Source organism: Serinus canaria, chromosome 3 (assembly GCF_022539315.1).
Source record: "Serinus canaria isolate serCan28SL12 chromosome 3, serCan2020, whole genome shotgun sequence".
Classification (NCBI taxonomy): domain Eukaryota; kingdom Metazoa; phylum Chordata; class Aves; order Passeriformes; family Fringillidae; genus Serinus; species Serinus canaria.
Window position 1 is genome coordinate 74,364,847 of NC_066316.1, and position 17,716 is coordinate 74,382,562.

A 17,716-nucleotide genomic window follows, 5' to 3' on the forward strand; every position below is an offset into this window, starting at 1 on the left:
CGGGTCATTAAAAAAAAACGGAACAAAAGCTGCCCACGGGAAAAGGAATAAAAAGCGATTTCCGCAGGCGGGGCTGGCTTCAGCAGCGGGGCCACAGCGGTGCGGGCACGGCGGCAGCTCTGCTGTGCTGCCCGTGGCGGCCCGAGAGCGGCCGTTCCGTTCGGGGCTATCGCAGCGGGGCCTGGGCTGTGAGCCCAGCCTTTAGCATGAACTGCACTAAGAGCTGCCACTACCGAAACCTGAAATGAAATTTAGACCGCGAGTTGGGTGTGAGGTCAATAGTTTCGCCACTTAGCCGGATCGCTGTTACGCAGCGAGGGCAAGCTGAATTTATTTAGCTGTCAGACCAGAGGTGAGCTCCACAGACCTAAAGGTCTTTTGGGCGCTTATCTGGAGCTGACTCGCTTGTGGCGATGGCAGAGAGCCCCCCGCACAGGGAGTGCTCCCGCCGCGGGGCGAACAGAGGGAGCCTCAGCCACCAGTGCCCGGGCACATCCCGGGCGGGACAGCAGCGGGACACAGTGCCCGGGGCACATCCCGGGCGGGACAGCAGCGGGACACAGTGCCCGGGGCGCATCCCGGGCGGGACAGCAGCGGGACACAGTGCCCGGGGCACATCCCGGGCGGGACAGCAGCGGGACACAGTGCCCGGGGCACATCCCGGACGGGACAGCAGCGGGACACAGTGCCCGGCACATCCCGGGCGGGACAGCAGCGGGACACAGTGCCCGGCACATCCCGGGCGGGACAGCAGCGGGACACAGTGCCCGGGGCACATCCCGGGCGGGACAGCAGCGGGACACAGTGCCCGGGCACATCCCAGGCGGGACAGCAGCGGGACACTGCCAGCTGCCCAGCACCGGGAATGGGGTTTGTGCTGCTGAGGCTCTGTCCTTGTTCTTCCATAGTTCTTGCTGCTTCCTGCGTAGCCGCTGTTTTCACTGACCCTGACAGCCACTCAGTGACTGTGCCTTCCAAAAGTCACAGGAAAATGTCTCTGGCAGGGTTGATGTGCGGGGTGCGGTTTAAATAGAGTGAACAAAGACTTTGCAACCGGCATAGTAAGTTGTAACAGCATTTATAGTGAGATAAATATGTGGCTTCAGTTTTACTGGTCATTCCCTTTGAGATAAAAAATTAAGGGCAGAATTCATTTTGCTTGGGCATCTGAGGTTTGCTATTGAGGTCTGGTCTTGGAGCCTTTGCCAGCAGCGAGACAGGCTCCCCAAAGGGCAGCTCTTCCTAAAACACAGCTCTAAAGCAAGCTCACTAATTACATCAGGGAGGTGTCTTTTCTCCACCGCAGGCAAAGAAGACAGCAAGGGACATTGCTTAGCCAGGTCCTTGATTTAGGCATATTTCTGTGAATGAATAGTGTAGTGGAAGAATAGGGAAAAAATATGATAGCAATTATGGGGACAGTATTTATGAAGATTGTATAGAAATAGGCTACCATAGGGGACAACAGGAAAAAGAACTAGGGACTTAAACCTGTATTCCTCCTACCTAATCTTAAATGGATTTTGAAGTCCTTTAATTATATGTATACTCTGCCAGGAAATAGAGAATCCCTTTCAGCTAAAATCTGAATCACTGGACTGGCCAAACTGAGTGTTGTAGTTAAGATTCCAAAGTGATGTATGATGGCTGGACCTTGACTTGTCTGTGTATGACTTGAGTTCAAGCCATAGTTCCCAGATTTTTGTAAATACTAACCCATAAATAGAATTGGGTTATTGAGGGGGGATGTTGTTTGTTTGTTTGTTTGTTTTTTTAATTAAGCTCAGAGGTATGTTCCACCAGAATGCAAAGAAGAAGCAGATGAATCATAAATACACAACTGTTACAAGCATTTGATATTTCCAAATTGCAGGTTTTGAGTCCGCAATCAAAGAAATTTTATAAGGACCCTTTTCTTTTGAGATGTATGTACACATGCACGACAGATTCATTAATATTTTCTATACCTAATTGCTATTCAGGTAGCAATTCAGATTTATTTTTTCTGTAGAAATCCATTTTCTTCAGACAGCCTTTAAGTTAAATCTTGTTTCAAAAATAGAGTAACTGATTCCTTTTACTATACTTGCACAAACCTCTTGCTGTTAACTGAGCTCTAATGTTATTAGCATCTCTTTTATGCATGGGTATGATGCTGAAAAATGAAGTTGATACCATTTATTTTTCTGCAGTTCTTCTGAGTTAACTGATTCCAGAACTGTTACAATAGCAGAAATGTTCTTGTTTCATTGATGCAGGTATATAAAATAAGTATGAAAGGTTTTGTAGCTATAATGAGGGCAAAAGTTTAAATAGACTTTTACATGGTTATTATAATATGGATTGATGGCTATATTCCATTGACACAAAGTAACTAATTTCTCATGAAAGCCATGCACAATATTGCATTGATTCACTCTAGGAATATCAATTACCCTGTCTTAATTGGGACAGTAAAAGCAAATGATAAGGTTCTTACTCCTGTCAAAATGAATCAATGCTGTCTGTATGACATAAAGTACGTTATGAAGGTTGGTATTCTAGTATTCATGTAATAACATAATAGTAATGTAGCAGGTATTTTTAGTATGTAGAAAATACATAGAAAAAATGAGTAATGCAAAATAAAGAACAAAGTTTCAAAAAAACCTTTTTGCTTGGCATAAAAAATGAGTTGGAGGAATTCTGATATGCACAGTATATTTTCCTTTCCCTCAGAAAGAGCAGTGTCATGCCTCATAATGGAATGTTACCTGATATTTGCAGGGGAATTGGATTGTGTGCAGCCTGTGTTTTTGATACAGAGAATTTATTAAGACAAAGACAGAAAAATAGCAGTGTAACCACTGTTTTGATGAAAAATTAGAAATGATGCAGGTGGAAATGAATAAAAAATTGTGTAATAGGATGTCTGAAAATGGTTTGTAAACTGAAAGAAATGGAGTATAAATTAGAATTTTTTAAAATGGTTATTTCCTTCTGCATATGTCATTATACTATCTTCATAACTTGCTGGACATATTTTCTTACCAAACAGGTGAGTTTGTGAATTTGGATGGTTTAGCTGTCATGTTTTGCTTGTTAATGTGTTTACTTTGATTTTAGCAATCAAAAAGGTTATTTCTCATCTAATTTGTTTTTTATTTTTCTTGTATAAAAAATATTAGTAACAATTTTGATGTGTTGACTCATAAGGATTCCCTGATAAGGGAACAGGTGCCTAATGACCCCTTCCTTTATCAGAGAGAGCTGGCAGGATAAAGCACAAGCTTTTTTTAAATGGTGACTGGCTATTGGACTTCCATTAGAAGAAGGGTTGTCACCCTGGCTGTTTGTGCTGTGTGTAGCTTTGGCTTTCATTTACACATTCCCTTTTTAATGCACAGTTATAAATAGCATAATGTTTTGCTTTTCGGTGCACTCTTTTCTCTTTTCCTGTCGTTTGCACTGTAGCTGTGCTAATGGGACTGTGCTTAGCTCAACCTCAGGCAGCTTTTTCTGCATAATTGCTTCAGTTAGGAAACAACACACTTTCAATTAATTAGTGTGATTACCTACCTAACAGTAGGTAGAGGAAATTTGGTACTCATTTGGTTCTTTCTTTGCAGTGAATATTCATATCAATAATAAAATCTTCTAGACATACAGGGTATTAAACAGCACATGTATGTGGAAAATCTCACAAGTAAGCGTACTAAATGCATCAGCACCTGCCTCATTCATACACTTTATTAATGTGGTTCAGACATGTGCTCATAAAATTATATTCATATAAGTACCATGTTCTTTTTACTGTTTTAAGTAGCTCTTTCTGTTAATATATGTACAGAGCTAATGAGTTTTTCTAAGCTTTGAAGTACTGACTTCAGTTTATATCCTTGTTTGGACAGGGAGTTCTCTCTGTTTGGATTAGAAGACTAAATGTACTGAAGTGTTCAAATGAGCAAATTCCCACATTGTGTTTGACAAAACTGCCTTTGATCTTTTCTGAGAAATGGTTAAACATAATAAGCAGTATTTAGAGTAATCATTTGTTTGACCTGAACTGTGAACGTGATTCAAGGGAAGAGACATGTATTCCTGCAGTTTTCAGCCATATCCCCAGTTAAAAATTAAAAAAACCAAAAGCCACTGTAAATACCCACATTTTGTCATTCAGCTGAATGTTTTGATTAATGCTAAAAAGAGGATCAATTTGTCAGTAATAGCATAGCATGTCATAGTGAGAAACTGCAAACATTGAATATATCTTCCTCTGATATACTGAGCTATCATGGAACAAAGCACTGAAGTAGTATATAAAATTTTTATTCATAGTGTGGTGGAAGTCCTTGTGAAGTATTGCAACAATACAAAATATATGTTGCTTCATAAATAAAGAACCATTTATGCTATCAAAGGGAACAGAGAAAATTTTAAGGAGTTTGTCGACAGAAGGTCTCAAAATCCAATGGCAAGCAAATACTTAAGTAGCACTTAAAACCAGAGAATTAAAATAAAAGCCCTTAAAGGCAGGAGGGAAGTACAGATTTATTGGTAATGTAATTTAAAAATGCAGTGTGGACAAAGGAGAAAACCAAACTCTTTTTATCCCTGGAGTGCTTTTTTTCCCAGCGGTATATTTTCAAATTTGTATGAGGATTTGTTGTAGTTGAGCTGCCACTAATCTCATCCTAAAGCAGGGAACTGAGATTTTGCATATTCTTGACAGGTATCAAAAGATCAGCAGAGGTGCCAGCTCAGAGCACAGCGTGGGTTCAGGTACTAAAGGTGCTGGAAATCCATTGCCATAAAATGGGACAGAACTTCATAAAAGCGTAGAATTCTGTATTTCACACAGGAGGGGGAATTTTAATGGAAAGGAAGGAGCCAGGTTTCAAGCCTGCCTGTCTCTCTGTCATGCCTTGACCTCTGAAATTGCCCCTTTGAACCATGTGGTTTCCATCACTTTACAGGAGAGAAGGCTTTTGACTACAGTTTCTCTTGCTCTCCTGTCCTCCTTGGGATGTTTTCAGCCCTGAATGAGAACAGAAACTTCAGATCACTGCTTTGCCTTCACTCATATCACTTCACAGGAGACCAGATGTTCCTCATTTCAAAGTACGAGTAGTAACTGTTGTCTTCCCTCATGCTCTCTTCCATCTGGAAAGCTGTTTTGGAATCAGTCTATCTTGATGATTTAATCTTATTTCCAGATTGACTTAATGAGCATTAGTGTTTGTGTCACCATAGCACTTTAGTTTAATTAGTCCACAGAATCAGCATGGCCTGAAAAGGTATAATATTGTGAGAAGGATTACTATGATGTCAGGATGCTTGAAGTCAGATATTTCTGATAAAGATGGGAGTGTTAATGCCCTGGTGAAAGACAATGCTTATCAGAATCATGTACAATTCCAACCGTCCAAGCTAAAAAGAAAAACAACCTGTAAGATGTGTAGGTACAGTTTATGACAAAGGAATGGAGGGTCTGTTTTAAAAAAATGATCTGTCTTTGCCTTTAAAAGCCTGAAATATGATTGAGCCTTTAATGAGAAGGTAAAAAACTGATCTATAGGGAAAAGCTGTAATTAAGATAGAGGCAAATTTTGGTTCAACAGAACAATGAGGTTCTGTAACTACTTCAGGGTGTGAGTTATGAAGCAAACAACTGAACTGGCTTTAGCTGGAATTTTCCAAGGGAGATGAGACTCAGTTGCCTAAAATGTCCAGGGTGTGGATCACAGTAGGAGATATGTCCTGTGTGGTAACCTGCCAGGTTGCAGTAGCCCAAATGCTTCTGATTGTGTTCTTGTATACTATTTGCTAATCCATTTCCTGTCTGCTCTTACCAAAATTTGTTTAAATTTGTAAGTGAAATAAACAATCCTACACTTTGGCTTTTCTTTTGTGAACTGAACAGTACAATTTCTTGAAAAACCTAATTTTAACATCTTTATAGAAAACTAATTAAACAGACTCAAAGAAGTAGAAGGTTTTCAGAAAAGACCTTCAAAGATGGATTTTTTTTTTCCTGTTTGTTTTTCCTGTTTAGTGCAGCACCAAACCTCTGAAATTATAGACATGCTGAAGCAGAACAACTCTATTTTAGTTCAACATATTAATTCTGTGTTCTATGTTGTTTTATTTGAAGGTGTGTTTGTGTTGTGCACACTGCAAATAGATCTTTTAGATGGATGTTTATGAAATGCCAATGCAAACTGAGAAGCAAATTCATCCTTCTATGAGAAACAATACAGCTTAAAAAAAAAAAAAAAAGAAAATTAAATTCAAACCTTCTCCAAAATGTACATCTGCAGATATTAGGTTTGAGGAAAAAAGTCTTCCTGTGCACCTGCAAAAATTGAGTAGAATAATCTTCCTAAGTGCTCCAATGATAACCACTGAACCTAAGGAGTCAGATATTTGGAGCAAAAAATATGCCTTAGATTTTGGCATTCTGCACAAAGTATTTATTATTGCATTGCTTTTTTCAGGACTGATGTAAACGTTAAAGCTCAGAAAATTAGTTTGAAGAGATTTTCCCCTTCTGTTTTCTCCGCATGTCACATTGTCTCAATATTTTGGATAAGTAATTCACTCTTTCCCTATAGAAGTCACCATCTTTTAATGCCAGTTTAATTAAAGGGCACAGCGAAACTGCTGCTGGTGAGTAATAGGAGAATTAAAAGCCAAAAAGAAAAAAGTGGGAAAAAAAATCATAGAGTCATGGATTCATCTTACCCCTTCACTGTGAATTAGCAGGTGATGTCAAGATTAGTATATTGTCCAATTGAGATACAATCTACAATTTAAAAAAACAATCTGTTTAACTCTGTTTCTGAGATTGGATTTTTAAATTTCATTTCAAATAGTGAAAAAGCTTTTATATCAATTTGCCACCTATGAACTTTTCATAGAAATTTTGTTTTCTTACAGAAGTTAACTGATTGCCAGTGTGCAGAGAGCTCTTGACACATAAAGATGTGTCATGGTTTCACTGGAGACATATATAACTTAATAAAATGGAGGCTCAGTCTGGAAAGGGTACCTAAACAGCTGCAACAGTACAAAGAAGCAAAACATCCTCAGTTTTTAGGATGGGTTTTAGAGATTTTAATTGTTAGATTGTTGCCTAAGGAAGAACTAGCAATTATATTGATATGCATTTGAAACACTGCGCATGACGTTGGCTCCATAACACAAGTACAAATTTTAGTCTTACTAGTAATAGAATAGTCTTCTTGATTAATGCCCTCAACTGAAAGTTCCTGAGCATTTTATGCTCTTTTTTTTTGTTTTATTTTTTGATCTCTTCTAGCAACCTCCTAGTTAGTTCACTTTAAATATTAGATAAGAAATCTTGCTTGGGATCCAGTCTGAGATTAACATTTGCCACCTGTGTGGGTCTGATAAGTATAACAAAAGGCCTAAGGGAGTCATTAGCTTTTCTGAAAGTCATGTGGAAGACTTTTAAATGTCTCAGATGGTATTAGGTTCTTATGCTTAGTCAACTAAAATAAGTATCTAGTCAATATTGTCAGTGGAGTCCAGAGGAAGCTTCAGGTGACCAGCTATGAGAGGTGGTTGTACAGATATTGAGTGCTGTTTGAGATATTAAAGAGCTATCCTGCTGGCCTCTAGCCACCACTCCAGAAGGACACTGCTTTTCCCCAAGTCCTGTATCATATTTGGGAGTCATGAGTTTTGAACAGCTTATGACATCAGAAATAATACTTGGTGTCTACTGATGGGAATGAAATCAAGTTGTCAATATCTGATACTCAGTAAGATGATGCTTTCTAGGCTCCTTGCATTATGCTGGTTAGATCTTTATTAGTTGTAGTGAGACCCTAAGTAAGCATCATGATTGTAGGCACCTACCTTTGGGAAGGATTCAGCTGTGTGTATGTAGATGTCTAGTGTCATTTAGGTTTTGTGGGATGTTTCTTCTGCTCTCTCAAAGCCCCTGTAGAAATATGTGTCTTCCTCAAGGATTGTGTCATGTTTACCAGCCCTATGCAGGTGTTTGAAAAATCAATGAATATAAAATGAAAACATTTTATATTCATTGGATGTCTGTACTTCTTCTCCAGCTTACTTAACCTCATGTGGAATCCCAGCCATTATCTTCAGCTTACACAAAAACTTTTCCTAGGATAGCCCCAAAATGCTGTGATCAGAAGTGGAATTTCCAGTTCCTGCAGAGCCAGAAAGACCGGGGGGCAGGGGGTGGTGATCAGCCTTTTAACAGAAAGGCTAACACCAGATAATTGACCATGAGAAGTTAACAACTTCAGTCTGAGATATGCATGAGCCAATGCCTCACTATTTCTGTAGCACCTCTGTGCCCTTTTTTTTTTTTTTTGTGATGTGCTTATTCCCTATCTCATGACGCATTCTCACAGTATCAGTACTTTTGGCATTTGCTGAATAAGAGAACTGCACAATTACTGTGTCTAATATTGTGTATGCAGAATTCCAAGCGTGACGATACTAAAATGAATAATACATTTTAAATAGTAAAACCACAAATTATTTGGGCCCTTTAAATGCCAAGTTTCTGCTTTGTTTAGCTTTTCTAACTACTGTAGCCTTGTCAGCTGGTCCTCTCCTTGGAAATTTCAGTTTGCTCATTTTAGGCAGGATATTTGAAAAGTCTATTAGCAGAATTCTGAAAAGTCACGGACCTTTTCACTGAAGGTTCATATATGTACTGTAGTGCTTTGTCATGTCGATGGATGTTAGTAACTGCATGCTATATAATGACTGTGTTTTTAAGTTCTGAAATATTTGCACTCAGAATCTGCCTGTCATTATGAAACCTATTTTTTCTAGGTGTTTATGGACATATATTCCCAATGAACATGCCTATGTAGATATCTGATAACAGAGTTCAGACAATAGATGTTTTATGCAATCTTTTTCCTATCTGATTTATAATCTTGGAAGTTGTATACGTTTAAACGCTGAGTTTTGAGTCAGTGAAATGAATTGAGTGTCTGCATGGAGTGATTCATCTTGTCTAAAACACCAGATTTAGGGTGAGATGAATTACCCACTGGAGGTGCCTCATTCATTCTCCTCATACATACAGGGCTTAAAGTTACTCATTTTGAAATAGTCAACTTTAGGGTGACTAAAGTTGATTATGTTAATCTTCCCTTTTTTAATTGGAATGTAGAATGCTGTGAATGTGCTAACAAGCTCTTGAGCTTTTCATCAAATCTGCACTGAACACTCAGATTTAGCTTTTTTTTTTTTTTTTTTTTTAGCAGTAGATATGTCTACTGGTCTTTTGGTTTTGCCTCCAAAACAACAAATTGAAGAAATTGTTCAAGTTTGTCCATTGCTCAGCCATGAGAATTCATAACAAAGTTGCTTAGAATAGCTTAAATGCATTTTTGGACAGTGAAAATAGGTGATACATTTAATTATTCATCACTCACTGAGACTGTCACCCCAAATAAAATTTAGAAATGTCTACTTAATTGGTAACCAATATCTAGTTACAGTTTTACTTGAGTTTGCTGTGAGGTTGGAATGGGCAGAATGAGCATGTGGCAGTAATGGTGTTGCACACAGCTGTGTGAGCTGTGCCCTGCTCCCCAAGAGGGGCATGTTTAGTTTTACAAGAAGGAAAAGGGGAAAGGCATCTTCCACAAGAGTGGGAGAGGCCTGCACCTGGCTCCTGTTTGCTTTTTAACTCTCATTTCAGGAGAGCAGTGACCAGGAGTGCTGCAGGCAGGAACCACAAACAGAAACCTGGCACTTAACTTCCTTGACAAATGGGTGAGCAATAGTTGTCCCTAGTGTTCAGCAGAACTTGAACTTAAATCTAAAACTATGAGTTTTACTTTTCTGTCTATATTTTTAAATTTATTTTTTATTAAAGTAATAATTTTTTGAGTTCTTTATTTGCCTCCTTGTTTTACAGCTTTTTTGCTTCACTTCTTATTTGTTCTGAGAAGCTATGAATGTTGAAGCTATGGAAGTTGATATTCTATCAAGAATCAAAATTTAAAGTAATGGAATTAAAGTCAAAGTAATATACCAGTTTTCATGGAAGTTCATGAAGGATTGTCTTCCATGGGATGGACCCCCACACTGGAGCAGGGAAGGAGTGTGAGGAATTCCACACGGAGGAGGAAGGAGCAGCAGAGACAACCTGTGGTGAGCTGACCACAGCCCCATCTCCTGTCCCACCTAACTGCTGGGGGAGAGGAGAAAGAGAATTTGGGATTAAAGTTAAACCCAGGACATAGGTAGAAGGTGTTTCAAGATTTGTCTTTATTTCTAATTAACCTACTTTGATTTGTTTGGTAATAAATTAAACTAATTTTCTCAAGTCAAGTCACTCCTGCCCATGATGTTAATTTCTGAGTGATCTCTCTCTCTCCTTCTCTTGACCTATGAGCCTTTTGTTAAATTTCCCCATCCAGCTGCAGAGCAGGGTGACAGAGTGGCTCAGTGGGAACGCAGCATCCAGCCAGGGTCAATCCACCATAATATGGAGAAAAAATCATCTTGAGGGAATGGAGTTTTAAAAAATGGGGGAAAAGTGAAGTGGATGTCACAGAATCTTAATTGTGTAGGTAGAATCTGATATTTTAATCCAAGTGCCATATAATGAACTCAAATATATCCAGTCTCAGAAATCAACAACCTTTCATCCTCTACTTGCAAAAAATTTCATCTAATGGAATCAGGGATCTAGACCTTAAGGCAGTCATTCTAGTTCCATATAGTTAAAAAACTTCATGGCATGAACTGTGAAATACCTAATATAAGAAAATATGTGTGCCAATGGATTAAATATGCTGTTACAAACTTCTGATTATTCTGCAATGGGTTATGAGGTGTGTAGGTTTCATGAAAAAAAATGCAGCTTGCAGGTAGCTGAGGCAATAACTTTTAAAAGACTGGAAAACAGAGTGCACAGAAATCAAAGTAATGTTTATAGCCATTGAGCCGATAATATCTAGGATGATTTACAAATAAGTTCCACTATTTTACTCTTGGATTTTGCAGAGAAGAAATCTGTAAAATAAATCTGTAAAATAGAAAAATTTACACAATGAATTTGTGTGGCTGGGCTTAACACTGATAGTACAGCTTTTCATTCTCAAACATTTCAGAAACTCAGAGATCTGTCTTATAGAAAATAAATTCACAGTAGTGACAACTGAAAGTAGAGGAAAATTGACAAATAACTTATACATTTATAAGTTAATTCTGACATCAAGAGAATTACCCACTTAAACATGTTTCTTTTCTGCATGAACTAACATCTGAAATTGGAGTCAAAGCTTGGATTCTCACATTCCATGAATCTAAATTGCATAGCTTATTTATATAAAATGAAATATCCCTGAGGTAGTCAACCTGTTCCCTTCTGGGATTTTGTTTGCTGTTTTTAATTTTATTACGTTCTCCATGGCTAACCAGCTGCCTTAGGATGACTCCAGAGGTGAGTAGAATAAATGCCAAATAAAATGGACTTTCACTGTATAAGAGGAATAGAAAGGGAAATCTGAGATCACAGATGCTGTGCAAAATGATACATGAATACAATGAAAAGATTCACATCCCCAGAGAACAGATCTTTTAAAATGCAAGACCTGTCCTAGAAGTTCCTTTGAATCAAAAGTCAGAATTTGTAATTCTTGCAGCAGTGTCTTTTGCCTGTGCTTCCCAGCGGGACTGAATTGTTATGGATCTTGCAGTCTACTGTTAGCCAAGAGATGCTCCGCATGCAAGTGCTGTTTGTTGCCGGTCTGTACTGCATTGTCAGCAGCAGTAAAGCTGTGAGTGTTGAAGAGGCACAGCTGGCCTAGAGCAGAAAGTTGGTCATCCTTTTTTTATATACTTCAGTTCTTGACAGAGTGCTTACTGGGAATTTTTACTGATCATCTCAGTTCTCCTTATGGCAAGCCCAGAAGGCACTAACATTGTTCTCCTGTTCTTCAGCTCTCAGTTGAATAAAAAATCAAAACACATATGAATATAAGGAAAGAATAAATGTGCTAAAATATTGGAATCTTTGCAAGTAGCTGATATGTCAGGTAAAGAGCAATTAAAATGCTTTAATAAGGACACGCTAAGAAAACAGTCCTTTATGGAGTTAGGTTGTGTGTGAGCATGAGTCCACTTTAAGCTCAGTCTTAGCGGTGTCAGCTTATTGAGGACTAATGGCTGGGTAAACCCAGAGTAGTATTTGCCTCTGCTTTTCCAACCATTTGGGCAGTGAAGTTCTTCATTTGAGGATAGGGTGGGAGGAGTGTATGCCTATGAAATGTCCTCACTACATAATGAATTATCTTTCCAAAGAAAACACGGTCATGTTTTCATTTGTGTGCCTGCAATCCTGCTGGGATTGCTTTCCCATTCCTTGAAAAATGCTCTCTGCCTTGCTCTATTAGCTGAAAGTCAGATGTCTTTCAGCTTCATTGAATCAAGGGTAGGTTGCAAAGGCTGTCTTCTGAAAAACCCCAGCCATGCATCCAGCAAACACCCCGCAGTGGCTGTTGGTTTAGGAGATTTCACCTGCTGGTGGAAAGTATGAGAACATCAGTGGCTTTTAACCACCCAGGGAATTATAGATCAAAACTGTTATCTAGAACAGCACTAAAAAATGGTGTGCTGAAATAAATATGAGCCTTCTGAGGTTCCAATGAACTTCATTATACTGCCACGTGGAATACAGCAGCTCTGGCATTGCTCAGTGGAAGCAGACAAGTGTTTCTGAGAACACAGACCTGATACTCTTTTCTCTGATCCTGTAAGATGGAGGGGAATTAAAATTTCTTCCAATATGCAGTCTTGGAAATACTTTCTATTTTCTCTAAACAAGCAAGCAAAAAACCGAAACCCCTAAAGACCTCCCAAAATCCTCACCTAAAACTTGAATGTATTCCAATTTAAAGCATTAAGACTTGTCTCTGTTGTGAAAAGAATTTATCACTGCTCATTAGTGCTGGCATTTAATTCTCCCAGGCAGCTAGCTTTTGGCATATACATGTTGGTCCTATACCTGTCTGAAACCCACCATATTTGTACTTCCCTGTTTATTAGTTTTAACTCTAGAGAAAAGCACTGTTATAAGTAGTATTACAATATAAATTAAAATCTTAGGAAATATGGGTATCTGGGGCTGATGAGAAAATGAAGAGTGCATGTGGGCTCCACTGACTCTCATTTTTCCCTGAACAGAAGAATCACACAGGCCATTTAAGGCATTTTTTTTCAATCTGCTGGTTGCTTGATTTGCCCTGAACTCATTGGCCACCCTACATATCAGATACTCAGCCTTGCTCCTGGTCTGTAAGTTTCTGACATCCTTCTCCTGGAGGGTTTCCTAGAGGTGACCACCGGTAAGCCAAGAGGACTAGAGAGGGTTTAAAAAGTTGGGCAGAATGCAAGATCTGCAGGTAAGGTTTTAATTTCAGGCATAAGGGAAATACCTTCTGAAGGAAACATTTTCAGTGATGCTGTCTGGTCAAATAAACTTATATTTAACTAAGACTTGTTTTACTTATGACCATTGACAATTATGTCTAATTACCTCTAACATCACGTGCTTTGTGGTCCTGGAAAATGGTATAAAGGTGGGTGCTTTTCAAAAACATACCTATAGCTTTAAAATTCATTTCCCCTATGTACTCATTTTCAGGATAATTTAATCTCAGGTTACTGCAATTTGTCAGCAATCCTACTTCCCACTCTCTCATTTGCTGAAGTAATCAGATATGTCTGTAGGATATTGTCAGCTCCTTTCTGAAACAGTTAATGATAATTCTATCGTGTGAGTCTGCCGTGAGCCTTTGGAATTGTTACTTGCGTTTCTCACGTTCTCTTGTTCTTCTTTCCTTGGTTGGTTTTCCATTTCTCTATCTATACTCTAAACTCCAGCATGTTTTGCATGTTTTTTACATTTTCTTTTTTTTTGCTGTACATTTCAAAGAATTGAATTCCATCAAATAAAGAATTAACAAGAAACTAGATGATCAGCCCAGGCTAAGTAACTGCATATTTTTGTGCTGTTCTTGTAGAAGGAGTTTTTTTTCTTAGTAGGACACTCAATTCCATGGGTTGGTAATAGCTATCCAGAAGACTGGAACTGAGAGGCACCAGATCTTCACTATGCTAAAGGATATAAATAAAGTAGTAACTAGTGAATAGAAATGAGTTAGTGGAATGAATGGGCAGAATTTGTCATATTTCCTTTTAAATTCATCTGGTCTGGAAGACAGTTTTCTTTCCCTTGCAGAAGAGAAAGTTGGCCTGAATATCATGGCAGATGCCACAAAATTGCCGATACACTGCCCCATTTGGCAAAATTATAAGTTGTGCATTGCCTGTGAGTCATTTCCATACTATTTGTGCCAGTGCACAGCAGTGTATGCAAATGGGGTTTCCAGTACAGTGCAAACTGATGCAGACTGGTTCTGTAGGTTGGAATAAAATCTGAGCATGTGCAATCCACTGACAGACCATAACAGTAGCAGGCCTGATGCCTATTGATAATAGACATCACAAACCACTACAATGATGGATAAGGAGAAAAGGTAACTCTAACCAGTAAGGGAAAATGGGGCAAGATTTGCAAGAGTGTGTAGTGACAGGATAAGGGGGAATGGCTTCAAATCAAAAGAGAGTAGGTTTAGGTTAGATATTGGGAAAAAATTCTTTACTGAGAAGGTGATGAGGCACTGGAACTGGTTGCCTAGGGAAGTTGTGAATGCCCCATCCCTGGAGGTGTTCAAGGCCAGGTTCTGGGTAGCCCGGCCTAGTTGGAGATGTCCCTGCTCATGGCAGGGTCGTTGTAACTAGATGATTATTAAGGTCCCCTTCCAACTTAAACCATTCTATGATTCTGTGGTTCTATAATATTGTATGGGACTGAATAGATTTCCTGACATCATGCTTGTAAAACACATTAGAACCTTGCTCTCTTGCCTAAGTGACCATGCCCATAGGGGGAGCCCGGGAGAATAAGCTGCTTTGTCTTCTTGTCACCTTTGCCACTCACCATTCTTATTTTTTTCTTGCAGGAGGATATGGGTACTTAAACCATAGTTGACAAGCAGTGTTTTGTTAAACTGGCATCCTATTCAGAATCAATTACACACCTATTTTCACTGCTGTGTTGAGTTCCTGCTTTCTGAGAACACAAGACTATTCAAGTCCAGAGCACAGATCCAAGTGAAGTCCAGAACTGTTAACTCTCTTTCTAGCATGATTTTAGCCCATGCCAGGTAATAGCTTTTCAGACTTCCAGGATATAGTCTGGAGAGCAGTACAGGCTATACAGCAATCCCATTTTGAATGAGGTCATCCTGTTTGGTGGAAAGAAAATGCAGGTGCATGGTTGTAAGTTGCACTTTGTTACGTGTCTCTGTGAAAGTAGTCTCTACTGCAGGCAGCAGAGATATGAATCCACTCTTTAGAAGAGAACTGACCACAAACCATGTTGTAAACCCTTTATTTTGCACAAAGGGGCCAAACCAGCCTTAGCTCTAGTGCTTCCTGGAGAAGAGGGAATCCTTGTGTGCATGGCTCTGCAGGAGGAGTCTTTGGGATGCAGCCTAGCAAAGCAGATGTAAGTGAGGCTTACTCACCTATTGAGCAGTAGGTGTTGGGTTTTGGCTCTTTCAGCTGTCACCAGCTGGGAGCTTCATGGGGCTCGCTGAACAGACTGTCTTCTCAAGCCTGTTCTCCACCATGCAGCACAGACACAAGGTAAGGCAGTGCTGGTTTAGTTCAGTCAAGCTGTACCCCTACCAACATGGAGGTAATTGGCTTAACCCTTCTGCAATCAAATACAGTAAAGATCTATTCATTGTCATTCACCTGCAGGAAGAAGGATTGCAGATCAACCTGTTACTGGGACCATGTTCAGAGCTCAGTGGAACTAGAAGCCATCAATTTGACAACAGGCCCGCAAAGAGAAAGGAAAGAAACATAACATGAGCTTGAGAAAAAAACAGTACTAGAGTGTGAAGAAGCAGTAACAATGTCTTGGAGGGAAAAGGGAGACCTTTCCATCATAGTCCTTGCCTCCGTTCTGCTTGCTAAAGTATGCATGACAAAGTATTGCTTTGTAATGACTCCTAATTGAAATCTATAATCCCATTACAAATGCACCCAGACACATTTAATCAAACCATATCCTGTTGAGCAAATTGAAATCCAGGTTTCTAGCTCATTTCTAAACAAATAACACACAGTGTGAGAGTCCACACATGGAATTAGGCATCTTGTAGCAAATGCTGCCAAGTCCTTCAGGTTAGCTGAGAAACTGGGTTGCTGCTGTTTGCAATTTCTAAAGCATAGCAGGATAGCTCATTTTCCAGGCTGCCTTGGATTTCCAGTTAGGCTGCCTCATGGGGATATTTTCTCTTCTGCAGTATTCTACTGATGGGGAGAGAGAGAAGCTTAAATATGGTTTCTCAATGACTTTTTGAGAACTGGCAGGCTTTTTCATCAAAATTGAAGGCGAGGTTGCACAACTAGAACATCTCTTATTCTGCTGACCATTATTTTTCAGACCTGGAAATTGAACTGGAAATAAATCTATTTATTAGGTATTGTGATAAATGGACAGAATAGCAGGTCCAATTTCCTTTCCCATGCTAAGTTCTACTGTTCCTCCTTTCAGTGTAAGATCTGACTTTGACCATTACTGAAGGAAGACACTTAAAAATTTCAAGGTCTAAAATTGCCTTCTGCTTTCTTGGCTTCTCTTTAACCTTTTCCTGCTACCTACTCCCCCACCTAACTAACACTTCCACCTCCTCACTAACTGAATATTCCTGCCTGAAAGTTACTCTACAATCCTTGTGTTCACTGTGTCATAATGCCAGACTCTAGGTGGCAGCATCTGTGAGCGAATATTAGATGTTTTCTAAACTGCTTATTTCAAAGATTGTAGAATAGTCTTCCTTAAAGCACTTTTTTTTTTCTTCCTGCTCTTTTTTTTTCCAACCTATAAAACTTAGTAATGTGCTTAATGTACAGGTGTTGAAAGAATTCATATCAGCATGTTAACAGAACTTCCATGATAGTTCAGTGCTTTACTGTAGCTTGAGGCACCGATGGAGAGCAGCGCAGGGTGCTGAGCCATTACAGTCTGAAAGAGAAAGGACAATTTTTGGGTAAAAAATATGCATTTTTGCTGCTGCCATAGAAGGTAAGGTGTACCTCTGTGTCTTGGCTCTTCATCAGCTGCTTATGCTGTAGCAGATGATGCCTTATAGGGTTATTAAAGCCCAGGCTGAGGGCATAGCTCTTTAAGTATTTTTCACCACAAAAAATAATATTCAAGCTGGGTACAACAATGTGCAGAGGGACAGCATTCATTCTAACAGAGGCATAGGTGTCGTGGATGTTAATGCAGTCTAATGATAATCTGAGACACAAAGCAACAAGCAACCAAGCTTGGGTCAGAGCTGAGCACAAACATACCTGTGGCACAATTCAGGCAAGGAGCTTAACTGCATCTCCTGGACCAACGGGCATGGATGGAGGTCAAAGCAATTAAAAGTCATTGATGTGCTGAAGACCATGACAATTAATTATCTAACTTAGACTAGTAAAACTTTAAATGGAATAAAAATACATTCTTAGCCTCATTCATATGTTATGTTCCTTTTTGCCCGTAATAGGAGTTTGAGCATAGCAGCATCTCTTTTAATCCAGCAGCTACAGCTCTAATTATAGCCCCATTGCCATAGGG

The 17,716-nt window shown here is 39.3% G+C and overlaps 1 long non-coding RNA gene across 1 annotated transcript; it reads left to right on the forward strand.

The window, feature by feature from the left end:
* The first annotated feature begins 86 nt into the window (after positions 1–86).
* LOC108963328 (uncharacterized) lies at positions 87–10,327 on the forward strand. The gene is made up of 5 exons (XR_003945719.2): positions 87–352; positions 2,193–2,258; positions 4,956–5,100; positions 9,698–9,771; positions 9,917–10,327. It is a non-coding gene; the product is annotated as an uncharacterized LOC108963328 (long non-coding RNA).
* Positions 10,328–17,716: the final 7,389 nt, after the last annotated feature.